Raw genomic sequence first — 12,778 nt, 5'->3', positions numbered from 1 at the left:
GACTGCATGGCCTGAAAAGTAAAATATTTACCATCTGGCCTTTTACATGGAGTTTGCCAACCCTCAAGTACAAGAAGAAATTTTATTGGCCCAAATAAAAATACCATTTGTAGACTTCCTTGGTGGTCCACTGGTTAAGAATCCATTTGCCGATGCAGGGGACACAAGTTTGATCCCTCCTCTGGGAAGATTCCACATGCCACAGGGCAACTAAGCTGGTGCCCCACAACTACTAAGCCTGTAAGCCCCCAAGCCCACACACCACCACGAGAAAGCAGCCTCCCCACAGCAACAAAGACACAGTACAGCCAAAACTCAACTTTAAAAATAAATAAAATCAAAGTAGTGGCCAACTGAAAAATAATTGCTTTTAAAAAATAACCTTTGAAATGTGGATGTGGCTATTTTCTAGTCAAAAATGAAAAGGAAAATCACAAAAGCTATCAAACCCATCCTCTCACATGATTTAGGGAGAAACTAACAGCGCTGACTCAAACTGACCTGAGGAGCAGAGATCAGCAAGATGTAGATAACCCAGAAAACGCCCTGAACTACAAGCAACTGCAGAACTTTCCCCAAGGCAATTGCAAGGGGAGAAGAAAAGTCTCTCCTTCATCCAGTGTAGGCCCCTGAAAATAACAGCAAAGAGATGAGGATAGTATGTAAACAAACCTGTCCTTAATAACCAGTTCTCTCCCCCAAAGATAGCCTACAGCATCTGAAAGAAACTAAAATTCACAACAAATTTCAATGTTTTTCTCAGATAACTCCTCACAATTGACAGGTAAATGCAATCTTCTGATTGAAGGCATTCATTTGTTGAATAAGTGAATGAATGAAGGGATGATGCCGTTAGCCTATTAATTGTCTAAATCTAGCAAAACAAATTTTGAGATTTTTTTTTTCTTCCAGTTTTATTGAGATATAATTGACATATAACACTGTATAAATTTAAGGTGTACAGCATAATGATTTTATTTACATACATCATGAAATGATGACAACAATAAGTTTAGTGAACATCTATCATATCATGCAAAAAGACAAAATGGTTGTCTGAGGAAGCCTTACAAATAGCTATGAAAAGAAGAAAAGTGAAATGTAAAGGAGAAAAGGAAAGATATACTCATTTGAATGCAGTGTTCCAAAGAACAGCAAGGAGAGATAAGAAAGCCTTCCTCAGTGATCAATGCAAAGAAATAGAGGAAACAATAGAATGAGAAAGACCAGAGATCTCTTCAAGAAAATTAGAGATACCAAGGGAATATTTCATGCAAAGATGGGCTCAATAAAGGACAGAAATGGTATAGATCTAAAAGAAGCAGGAGATATTAAGAGGAGGTGGCAAGAATACACAGAAGAATTATACAAAAAAAGTTCTTCATGGCCCAGATAACCACGATGGTGTGATCACTCACCTACAGCTAGACATCCTGGAATGCAAAGTCAAGCGGGCCTTAGGAAGCATCACTACAAACAAAGCTAGTGGAGGTGATGGAATTCCAGTTGAACTATTTCAAATCCTAAAAGATGATGCTGTTAATGTGCTGCACTCAATATGCTAGCAAATTTGGAAAACTCAGCAGTGGCCACAGGACAGTTTTCATTCCAATCCCAAAGAATAGTAATGCCAAAGAATGCTCAAACTGCAGCAAAATTGCACTCATCTCACACACTAGCAAAGTAATACTCAAAATTCTTCAAGCCAGGCTTCAACAATACATGAACCATGAACTTCCAGATGTTCAAGCTGAATTTAGAAAAGGCAGAGGAACAGAGATCAAATTGCCAACATGCATGGATCATCGAAAAAGCAAGAGAGTTCCAGAAAAACATCTACTTCTGTTTTATTGACTTTGTCAAAGCCTTTGACTGTGTGAATCACAACAAACTGTGGAAAATTCTTAAAGAGATAGGAACACCAGACCACCTGACCTGCCTCCTGAGAAATCTGTATGCAGGTCAAGAAGCAACAGTTAGAACTGGACATGGTACAATAGACTGGTTCCAAATCAGGAAAGGAGTACATCAAGGCTGTATGTTGTCACCCCGCTTATATAACTTAAATGCAGAGGACATCATGAGAAATGCCAGGCTGAATGACGCACAAGCTGGAGTCAAGATTGCCAGGAGAAATATCAATAACCTCATGCAGATGACACCATCCTTATGGCAGAAAGCAAAGAAGAACTAAAGAGCCTCTTGATGAAAGAGGAGAGTGAAAAACTTGGCTTAAAACTCAACATTCAGAAAACTAAGATCATGGCATCCACTCCCATCACTTCATGGAAAATAGATGGGGAAACAGTGACAGATTTTATTTTGGGGGGCTCCAAAATCACTGCAGATGGTGACTGCAGCCATGAAATTTGAAAGAAAAGCTATGACCAACCTAGAAAGCGTATTAAAAAGCAGACACATTACTTTGCCAACAAAGGTCCGTCTGGTCAAAGCTATGGTTTTTCCAGTACTCATTTATGGATGTGCGAGTTGGACTATAAAGAAAGCTGAGCACCGAAGAATTGATGCTTTTGAACTGTGGTACTGGAGAAGACTCTTGAGAGTCCCTTGGACTGCAAGGAGATCCAACCAGTCCATCTTAAAGGAAATCAGTCCTGAATATTCATTGGAAGGACTGATGCTGAAACTGAAACTCCAATACTTTGGCCACTTGATGTGAAGAACTGACTCATTTCAAAAGACCCTGATGCCTGGAAAGATTGAAAGTGGGAGAAGGGGACGACAAAGAATGAGATGGTTGGATGGCAATCACCTATTCAATGGACATGAGTTTGAGTAAACTCTGGGAGTTGGTGATGGGCAGGGAAGCCTGGAGTGCTGCAGTCCATGGAGTCGCAAAGAGTTGGACACGATTGAGCAACTGAACTGACTATCTCATGCAGATATAAAACGAAAGAAATACTTCGTCCTTGTGATAAGAATACAGGATTTACTCTTAACAGCTTTCATATATCACAAACATCGGTGTTATTAATTCCACTGTTTTCTAATGCCTATTTAGGTTCTAACTAGCCAGAAGTTATGGATATGTTGTCATTTGTCTAACAGTTAAAGCATTCAATACCCTGGGGTATTGCTTATTCCTTTCCCTGAACTGTTCTTTAAATCATATACTTTTATTTGATTTTCAGACTTCTGCCTGGTCTCTACCTAAATTGTTCTTTTTTAATTTAATCTTTATATTGGGATATAGTTGATTTATAATACTTTGTTAGTTTCAAATATACAGTGATGTGGTTCAGTTTTACATATATCCATGCTTTTTCAGACTCTGTTCCCATATAAATTATTATAGAATATTGAGTAGAGTTCCCTGTGCTATACAGTAGGTCCTTGTGGTTATCTGGTTATCTATTTTATTTTCTTTATTTTTTTATTTATGACCACACTGCTTGGCTTGCAGGATCTTAGTTTCCTGACCAGGGATTGTCCCAGGCCCTTGGCAGGGAGACTGCAACATCCTAACCACTGTACCACCAGCAAATTCCCTGATTATCAATATTATATATAGTAGTGTGTATATATTTGTCCCTAACTCCTCCCCATTACCTTTTACCTCTGGTAACCATAAGTTTATCTTCAAAGTCTGTGAGTCTGTTTCTGTTTTGTAATAAGGTCATTTATATCATCTTTTTAGATTCCACATATAACTGATACCATATGATATGTTTCTTTTCTGTCTGACTTATTTAGCATGATAATCTCTAGATCTATCCATATTGCTGCAAATGGCATTATTTCATTCTTCTTTATGGATGAATAATATTCCACTATTTATATGTAAATCTAGAAAGATTAAAAAGAAAATAACAAAGACTGATGTAACAAAAAATATCTCACTATATTTTTAGGCAAGGCCTTACTGGGGTTCCTTCTTGCAGCAGGGGGAAGGGAGAACAAACAACAGGTTCCTTTGCTTGCTCACTCAAAAAGTCCCACTTTTTAGTAGCTCAGAATGTAGTCTTTCTCCCAACAATTAGTTTTAGGCGTGAGGAAAAGTAACACTGAAGTAACTCGATGGCTCAATAGGAAACTGACTCTAGTCCAAATTCTATCATGTTGCCAACACGTCTAAGGTCCTGGGCCTGTTGAGAGTTAGTTCAGAAAACTAATGGGGCTGCGGTGACATTAGACTGGTCTAGGTCTTCCATTTAAAGAAAATATAGACTCCTCTAAAATTTAGTACGTATCCCATGGCAGATTTTGCAAAACTATCCCAGAATTCTGACCAGTTACCTAGGTAAGGGGGAACCCCTAGTACCCTTCAGTGACTCTACAGTAACAGGAATGAAAACAACAGTGGAACAGCTCTGACAGAGTTGAAGCAGCCAAAACAGTATGAACGAACCCAGCATTGCCATGAGCCCCAATACCTACTGTGATAAAAATGCGGACTAAATAAGAGAGGAGGCTAGATTTTCTTCAAACATGGGAGATCTAGAGCAGCCACATTACTTTCCTAAACTCGAACTCTCAACATCCACTCTGTACCTTGCCCAACACAGGCTAGGGCAGCAGGTTTTGTTTTGTTTTGTTTTGTTTTGTTTTTAATTGAAGCATGGTTGGTTTACAATGTTGTATTAACTTATGCTGTATAGCAAAGTGACTCAGTTATATACTTATGCATTTCTGCTTTATTGACTGTGCCAAAGCCTTTGACTGTGTGGATCACAACAAACTAGGGAAAATTCTGAAAGAGATGGGAATACCAGACCACCTGACCTGCCTCTTGAAAATCTGTATGCAGGTCAGAAAACAACAGTTAGAACTGGACATGGAACAATAGACTGGTTCCAAATTGGAAAAGGAGTACATCAAGGCTGTGTATTGTCACCCTGCTTATTTAACTTAAATGCAGAGTACATCATGAGAAACGCTGGGCTGAAGGAAGCACAAGCTGGAATCAAGATTGCCAGGAGAAGTATCAATAACCTCAGATATGCAGATGACACCACCCTTATGGCAGAAAGTGAAGAGGAACTAAAGAGCCTCTTGATGAAAGTGAAAGAGGAGAGTGAAAAAGTTGGCTTAAAGCTCAACATTCAGAAAACGAAGATCGTGGCATCCGGTCCCATCACTTCATGGGAAATAGATGGGGAAACAGTGGAAACAGTGACAGATTTTATTTATTGGGGCTCCAAAATCACTGCAGATGGTGACTGCAGCCATGAAATTAAAAGACGCTTACTCCTTGGAAGGAAAGTTATGACCAACCTAGGCAGCATATTCAAAAGCAGAGACATTATTTTGAAAACAAAGGTCCGTCTAGTCAAGGCTATGGTTTTTCCAGTGGTCATGTATGGATGTGAGAGTTGGACTATAAAGAAAGCTGAGCACCGAAGAACTGATGCTTTTGAACTGTGGTGTTGGAGAAGACTCTTGAGAGTCCCTTGGACTGCAAGGAGATCCAACCAGTCCATCCTAAATAAAATCAGTCCTGAATATTCATTGGAAGGACTGATGCTGAAGCTGAAACTCCAATACTTTGTCCACCTGATGTGAAGAACTGACTCATTTCAAAAGACCTTGTTACTGGGAAAGATTGAGGGTGGGAGGAGAAGGGGACGACAAAGGATGAGGTGGTTGGATCGCATCACCGACTCAATGGACTTGAGTTTGAGTAAGCTCCAGGTATTGGTGATGGACAGGGAGGCCTGGCGTGCTGCAGTCCATGGGGTCACAAAGAGTCAGACACAACTGAGTGATCGAACTGAACTGAACATTATTTTTCATATTCTTTTCCATTATGATTTATCTCAACAGATTGGATATATTCCCCTGTGCTATACAGTAAGAGCTTTTCTTTATCCATTCTAAATGTAATAGCTTGCATCTATGCACCCCAAACTTCTAGTCCATCCATCCCTGTCCCCCACAACCCCCTTGGCAAGTACAAGTCTATTCTCTGTGAATCTATTTCTGTTTTGTAGATAGGTTTGCTTGTGGCAAAGACAGTAAAGTGTCTGCCTGCAGTGTGGGATACCTGGGTTTGATCCCTGGGTTAGGAAGATCCCCTGGAGAAGGAAATGGCAACCCACTCCAGTACTCTTGCCTGGAAAATTCCATGGACGGAGGAGCCTGATAGGATACAGTCCATGAGATCCCAAAGAGTCAGACACCACTGAGTGACTTCACTTCACTCACTCTCTTGTGCCATATATTCCAAATAAAAGTGATATGATATCATGTGGTATTTGTCTTTCTCTGATTCATTTCACTTAGTATGAAAATTTCTAGTTGCATCCATGTTGCTGCAAATGACATTATTTCATTCTTTTATAGCTAAATAGTATTCCACTGTAGTGTACCACACGTTCTTTATCCACTTACCTGTTGATGGACATTTAGGTTGCCTCCATGTCTTGGCTCAGAGAAGGCGATGGCACCTCACTCCAGTACTCTTGCCTGGAAAATCCCATGGATGGAGGAGCCTGGTAGGCTGCAGTCCATGGGATCGCTAAGAGTCGGACACGACTGAGCAACTTCACTTTCATGCATTGGAGAAGGAAATGGCAACCCACTCCAGTGTTCTTGCCTGGAGAATCCCAGGGATGGGGGAGCCTGGTGGGCTGCCATCTGTGGGGTCGCACAGAGTCGGACACGACTGAAGCAACTTAGCAGCAGTAGCAGCAGCATGTCTTGGCTGTTGTAAACAGTACTGCTATGAACATAGGGGTACATGTATCTTATTGAATTATCGTTTTGTCTGATGTATGCCCAGGAATGAAATTGTTGGATCGTATGGTAATTCTAGTTTCTGAGGAATCTTCATACTGTTTTCCATAATGGCAACTTATGTTCCCACCCACAGTGTAGGAGGGTTCCCTTTCCTCCACATCTTCTCCAGCATTTGTTATTTGTAGACTTCTTAATGAGGGCTATTCTGACTGGTGTGTGTTGGTACTTAACTATAATTTTGATTTGCATTTCTCTAATGACTTGTGATTCTCTAATAATTAGTGATGTTGAGCATCTTTCCATACGCCTTTGGCCAACTGTATGTCTTCTTTGAGAAATGTCTGTTTTGTCTTCTGCCCATTTTTTTTCCATTTGGTTGGTTGTTGTTGTTGAGTTGTATGAGCCGTTTCTATATTTTGTAGATCAAGGATTATAGCAGTTTTGAAACTAGTGGCCAGGGAACCTCAGGCTGGGGCAAGAGAGCCCATGAAACTGTTACCATAATAATAAGACATTACTTTGTTCACTCATGCTCTCACAAATGTATAGTGGAATTTTCCAAAGGCTACATGACATGTTACGTCACACCAGTTATAAGAATCAATTTGTTTCCTATTGTCAGACATTAAAGACATTTGCAAAATTGTAAAATATGCCACTTTTTCTGGGAAACAATTTTTCATAAAATTGTTTAAATCTAGGGCCATCCCTGGTAGTCAGGTTGTTAAGCCTCTGCACTTCCACTGCAGGAGGCCCGGGTTCAACATCTGGTCAATGGACTAAGATCCCGTGTACCTTAGAGTGCAGCCAAAAAAAATTTCAATGGGTTTATTATTAACACAAATTACTGAAATTTCCTTAAATTGAATTTCAAATAAACATAAAATATGCAACCTACATAAACAGTGAGCTTCCCTGGTGGCTCAACTGGTAAACAGTCCTCTTGCAGTACAGGAGACCCCAGTTCGATCCCTGAGTTGGGAAGATCCCCTGGAGGAGGGCATGGTAACTCACTCCAGTATTTTTGCCTGGAGAATCCTCATGGACAGAGGAGCCTGGCCGGTTGCCGTCCATGAGGTCGCAAAGAGTCAGATATGCCTGAGCGACCAAGCACAGACGCACATGAATGATGGCTGTCTGGCATCCTCCATTTTCAGTGCAAAGAGAACTTGAGACCAAAAAGTTTGAGAATTAATTAATCATCCAGACAAGCAACAAAGTCTGGGAGAGCAGCTGTCTCTTGGAAGCTCAGAAAGCAGTTTGTTGAACAGGCTATATGAGTAAAAAGGTGGAGGCCACAAGCAGCCAGTGAAACTTTCTGCCAATAACTAAAGGCAAAGTCTTAAAATATGAAAAGACTAAAGACAAAGTCTTAAAATATGAAAAGTCACTATAGAGAGGAATGGCAAAGGGGAAAGTATGGATAGTTATGAGACTAAAGGCTGTTTTTTATGATTTAATATTATTTTTAGCTGCACTGGGTCTGCGTTGCTGCACATGCTTTCTCCAGTTGCAATGAGCAGGGATTACTCCTGAGTTCTGGTGTGTAGGCTTCTCATTGCAGTAGCTTCTCTTGCTGCAGGGCATGGGCGCTAGGTGCGCAGGTTTCGGTAGTTGAGGTTCATGGGCTCTAGAGCGCTGGCTCAGTAGTTACGGCACATGGGTTTAGTTGTCCCCTGCACGTGGGATCTTCCCAGACCAGGGATGAAACCTGTGTCTCCTGCATTGGCAGGTGGATTATTTACCATTGAACCACCACGGAAGCCCCTAAAGGCTAGTTTTAAGACCAGTTCTTGTTATACTTGAATTTTATCTTTAGATCAGGATGAATTCAGTTGAAAAGAGGAAAAGCTATCAGGATTTAAGAAGCTGTGCCTTACAGGTTATGTTCTAGAGTGTGGCACAGAGAGTAGCCCACAGAAAGAGCTCATTTAGTATTTGTAAAGCAAATGAATGAGTGGTTATAAAGTGAAAGTATGAGGTTGAATGAGGTTGAGAACAAATTGGCCATACCAAGAATGGCTTATAACAGGGGGACTTGTTCTAGAGTCAGTTCTCAAGAGGGATGAAGAAATGAGAGGAGCTGAGATGCAGAGACATCTCACATCCCCAGTACAACTCCCTCCCCTCTTTGCCTCCTCTTGATCCCCTTCACTTTCCTTGGAAAATCTGATTAAAGGGTGCTGTTAGCAATCATTCCTTCTCAAGCATCTTAGCATCCTAAACTCACTATGACCTAAACAGAAGTCTTCATTCTAACCCCACATCTCCCTCGAAATGAGGGTCTCTTGCACACTTCAACTTAATACAGTTCTCGACTCCTTTCCCCCTTATGCCTTCTACATAATCCTCTAGCACATCCTGTGATTCTACTTCCAAAGTACACTTTGAATTTATCCATTTCTTTCTATCCCTACTCGATCACTGAGAAGTTACTGCCTTAAAATGTGTGATTGAGTAGTATGAGCAAATTTTTTTATGAGAGCTGTACTTTTCCTGGGATTTCTCCTTGACACACAGTTCTTGGTTGCTTTCTTTAATTGTCTTTCCTATTTTAAGTTTTTTCAAAGTCACAAAATAATAGGTAATGATTAAAGAAACAACTTGAAAGGATATTATAACCCCCAATTGACTTTTCCCCCCAAAGATCACATCTCTCTGATGTGCAAAAATGACTAAAAGGCTTCATTATGTACTGACACTTACCTTATTAATGAATCTATCTGGGCCATTTAAAAAAATATTGTTGCCCTAACATATTTGAGTTTTCTCTCTTCATGTCTTATGATTGGCAACTGATTGTAATAATCAAAAACAGACCTGCAACAGAGATAACTATGAAAAGTTTAGAAATACTGCAATGACAACTTAGCTATAGAATGGATAATTTTATTTTGTAACTTTAAACTTTTTATTTTGTATTGGGGTATAGCCAATTAACAATGTTGAGGTAGTTTCAGGTGAACAGCAAGGGACTAAGTTATAAATATACATGTATCCACAAAATGGATAATTTTAATCTTAACATCTATGTATCTATATATATTGTTGTTTAGTCCCTAAGTCATATCTGACTCTGCATCCCCATGGACTGTAGCCTGCCAGACTCCTCTGTCCGTGGGATGTCCCATGCAAGAACATTGTTGTAGGTTGCGTTTCCTTCTCCAAGGGATCTTCCCAACCAAGGGATCGAAACCGAGTCTCCTGCATTGACAGATGGCTTCTTTAACACTGAGCCACCAGAGAAACCATCAATATATATATATAGGTATAGCTATAACTATGACTTGGAAAATATATGTTTTTAGGTTAATCTTCCCTTATTATAGCTTTGACCTGGTTCAGTGGTTTGTCAGCAAATTACTTCATGCGCAGTTGTTGCTTTAGATTTTTCTCATATGATGTATAGCTCATATACAATATTTGCATTATGTACAACATGACATTTATATACATTACAAAATGGTCAGCCTGGTAAGTCTAGTAACCATCTGTCACCATGCAAAGTTATTGCATGGCAATATTACATCTATAAAGAATATTATTGACTATATATTACATTCATTACAGATTATGCTATACATTACATCCCCATGACTTATAATTGTGAGTGTATACCTCCTGATCTCTTTCATCTGTTTTGCCCAGCCTCTCACTTGCTCTCCTCATCTGGCAGCCCCATTTGTTCTCTGTATCCATGAGTTTGTTTTCTGTTTTGTTAATTCATTTATTGTTTTTCAGATTCCACATATAAGTGAAATCAGGGGGTATTGTCTTTCTCTGTCTGATTTACTTCACAGACCAGAATATCTTTTGCATCCATTCATGTTGTTGCAAGTAGCAAGATTTCATACTTTTCTTACGGCCAAGTAATATGCTACTGTGTATATATACCACATTTTCTTTATCCATTCATCCATCAATGGATGGTTGTCTTTTCTTATAGTCCATTTAAAGTGAAATTAATAGAACTAGCAACTTACTAACTTGGTAAAATATACTCATATTGGCCTTGGTTCAAATAATAGTCTGCCAGTGCCTACCAGTATGACCTTGAGCACGTCACTGAAGCTCTCTAAGCCTCAGCTGAACATTCTGTAAAAGGGGGATGATAGTATCCATGTCAAAGTTTGAGATAATTATATGAAATAATGCATATAAAGTGCTTAGTAGCATATCTGGCATAGACTAGGTATTGCTCAGTAATGTTAGCTTTTATAAGTACGTTTTTTACATAATGTATAAAGAAAACCTAAAAGTAAACCAGTAAAAGCAAGAGTTGGTAAACGATGCCTCCAGGCCAAAGCCAGCCTGCCACCTATTTTCACAAGTAAATTTTTTGTAACGCAGCCACTTTCCTTCATTTACGTACTGTCTTCAGGTGCTTTCACAGCAGCACTGAATAGCTACAGTAGACCACTTGGCCTGAAAAGTCTAAAATATTTACCATCTGGCCCTTGACAGAATTTGCCAGCCCCTAAGTACGTGGAGAAGAAAACTAATTGGCTAAAAAAAAATAGCATTTGAAATATGCATGTGGCTATTTTCTAGTCAAAAACAAAAATAAATGCTTGCTTTGACAGCACATATACTAAAATTGGAATAATACAGAGATTATCATGGCCCCTGCAAAAGGACAACACGCAAATTCTTGAAACGTTCCAAATTTTTGTTACCTATGACTGATTCATGTTGATGTATGGCCAAAACCATCACAATATGGTAATTATCCTCCAATTAAAAATAATTTTTTTTTAATGAAAAAACCCCACAAAATCTGTCAAGCTCTCCCCCCTCACATGATATGGAGAAAAACTAACAGCACTGTCTCAAACTGATCTGAGGAGCAATAGATAACCCAGACAAACAAGATACAGATAACCAAGAAAACTCCACTGAACTACAGGCAATTGCAAAAACTTTCCCCACAGCAACTGTAAGGGAAGAAGTCTCTCCTACACCCGGTGTAGGCCCCTGAGACGCACAGCAAAAAAATGAGAATGGCATTTAAGCAAACTTGTCCTTAATAACCAGGCTTTTCCCCCAAAGATAGCCTATACCATCTGAAAGACCCTGAAATTCACAGGCAGTTTTCAGTGGTTTTCTCAGATAACTGCTCAGAATTGACAAGTAAATGCAGTCTTCTGATAGTAGTCATTCACTTGTTGAATAAGTGAATGAATAAAGGAATAATGCTTTCAGCCTATTAGTTGTCTAAATCTAGCCATATTTTTTTAGATCTTTTTTCTTCCAGTTTTATTGAGATATAATTGACATATAGCACTGTATAAATTTAAGGTGTACAGCATAAAGATTTTATTTACATACATCATGAAATGATCATAATAAGTTTAGTGACAATCCATCATGTCATGCAGGTAGAAAAATTTTTAATAAGTATTTTTTCCTTGTTATAGAACTCTTATTAGAATTTGCTTTTAACAACTTTCATATATAACATACAGCAGTGTTGTTAATTCCATTGCTTTTCTTTTTTTGTCCTGCCATGTGGCATGCAGGATCTTAATTCCCGGACCAGGAATTGAACCCATGCCCCTGCAGTTGGAACACTGAGCTTTAACCACTGGACTGCCAGGGAGGTCCCTACATTGTTTTCTAATGCCTATTCAGGTCCAAATGTGTGTTGTCATTTGTCTAGCAGTTAAAACATTCAATATCCTGAGATATTTCTTACTCTTTTCCCTGAACTATTATTTAAATTATGTACTTTAATTTTTACGGACTTTTGCCAGGTCTCTACCTAGATTGTTAGTTCTTTTTTTTTTTTTTAATTTTAATTTTTATATTTGGATTTGGTTGTTTTACAATGATGTGTTAGTTTCAGTTATACATATATCCATTCTTTTTCCGATTCTTTCCCCATATAGGTCATTACAGAATATTGAGTGAGTTCCTTGTGCTATACAGTAAGTGCTTTTTTTTTTAAACTTAAAACATTTTTTTTAATTTATCTTTGGCTGCATTGGGTCTTTGTTGTACTCAGATCATCTCTGGTTATGTTACACGTGCTTCTCATTGTGGTAGCTTCTCTTCTTCCAGAGCATGGGCTCCTGGGCAC

The 12,778-nt window shown here is 39.1% G+C and overlaps 1 pseudogene; it reads left to right on the top strand.

Moving 5' to 3' along the window:
* Window positions 1-11,270: 11,270 nt before the first annotated feature.
* LOC129642523 (uncharacterized) lies at window positions 11,271-11,370 on the top strand (annotated as a pseudogene).
* The last annotated feature ends 1,408 nt before the right edge of the window (window positions 11,371-12,778 follow it).

This window comes from Bubalus kerabau, chromosome 1 (assembly GCF_029407905.1).
Source record: "Bubalus kerabau isolate K-KA32 ecotype Philippines breed swamp buffalo chromosome 1, PCC_UOA_SB_1v2, whole genome shotgun sequence".
Classification (NCBI taxonomy): domain Eukaryota; kingdom Metazoa; phylum Chordata; class Mammalia; order Artiodactyla; family Bovidae; genus Bubalus; species Bubalus kerabau.
The sequence above is the reverse complement of the archived record's forward strand: the minus strand, read 5'-3'. Positions and strand labels throughout refer to the sequence as shown.